Source organism: Colobus angolensis, unplaced genomic scaffold (assembly GCF_000951035.1).
Source record: "Colobus angolensis palliatus isolate OR3802 unplaced genomic scaffold, Cang.pa_1.0 Scaffold72, whole genome shotgun sequence".
Lineage (NCBI taxonomy): Eukaryota > Metazoa > Chordata > Mammalia > Primates > Cercopithecidae > Colobus > Colobus angolensis.
Window position 1 is genome coordinate 145011 of NW_012120932.1, and position 1690 is coordinate 146700.

Sequence of the window (1690 nt, forward strand, 5' to 3'; positions counted from 1 at the left end):
CCTAAATGTTTAATTTTTGGTGCTATTGTAAATTTAATTGTTAAATATTAAGAGTACATTTCCTAAATGTTTATTGCCATATTTTGAGTTTTGTGTATTAACCTTGTATCTTATGACTTTGGTATAGTCATTTATTGGTTTCAGGAACTTTTTTTTTCTATTGTAGACACATTGTGATTTTATTCATAGGCAATATGTCATGTGCAAGTAATGACAATTTTCTTTCTTTCTTTCCAATCCATTAAACTGGTCTTTTTTTTTTTCTTGCCTTATTGATCTGAGATCCAGTACAATGTTGACTAGAAGTGGTAGGAGAGGAATTTCTTGCCTTCTTTCCAATCTTTTGGAGGAAACCTTCTAGCCTTTTAATGTTCATTTTGTTGATTTAGGTTTTGTAAACATTTTTATCAAATCAAGAAATTTCTACAATAGTAATTCTTGATTTCTGTTGTCTGAAAGTTTTTATGGTGAATTGCTGTTGGATTTTGAAATTTTATGCATTAGTTGATGTATTTATATGCGAATTGTTTTTGCCTGCTTATTTGGTGGATTTCATTGATGTTTCAAATATTGAATCAGCCATACATACCTAGATTAAATGTGTGCTACATGCTTATTTATTTATTTTTGTTATGGATACATTTAAATAATCTTTTTTATTATAAATAAATTTAAGTAATCTATGTAAGTTAAAAATAGCTTCAGTTTTTATTCAAATTGGTTTAGATCACTGTTTTAGTACCATTTTGTCGAGGATTTCTGTGTATATTCATAAGAGGTATTGATCCATAATTTTTCTTTTTGTACTATTTTTTTCTGGTTTGGTATTAAGGTAATGATGATATCATAAAGTATTTTAGGAAGTATTTCCTCTACTTCTACTTTCTGGAAAAATTGTGGGGAATTGGTATTCTTTTTTCTTAAATATTTGGTAGAATTCACCAATGAAACTACATGGGCCTGGTGCTTTCTTTGTTCGAAGTATAATTATTGATTCAACTTCTAAACTAGGTATAGGATTATTCAGGTTATGTATTTGTCCTTGTGTGGGTTTTGATAGTTCGTGTATTTCAAGAAGTTTTTTTCATTGTAACTAAGTTATAAACTTGATAGATATGGCCTTGTTCATACTATTTCTTTATTGTCCTTTTGATGTTTATAACATAAGTAGAAATAATGATTGTCTCAAACTACAGATCTAAGTAGTGCAAGAAACACTAACAAGATAAATACTAAAAATGTACATTTAGTCACTTCATATTCAAACTGCAGAAAACTCAAGACAAATTGAAAATCTTTAAGGCATCCAGGGGTGGGGGATAAATGAAAAGGTAACCTCACCTGTACATGGATAAAAAATACAGCAATTTTCTCAATGGTAACTATGTGAGCAAGAAGAGAATGCAATGGATTATTGACGTATAGAAGGAAAAATGAACAATTTTATATCTAGTAAAATTAGCTTTCAAAATGAAGTAATAAACAGTTTTAAACAAAAAGCTGAAGGAATTTTTTTTCACTCATTACCATTTTTTTTAATATACTTTAAGTTCTAGGGTACATGTGCACAATGTGCAGGTTTGTTACATATGTACAGGTGCCATGTTGGTGTGCTGCACCCATTAACTCGTCATTTACGTTAGGTATATCTCCTAATGCTATCCCTCCTCCCTCCCCCCTCCCCACAATA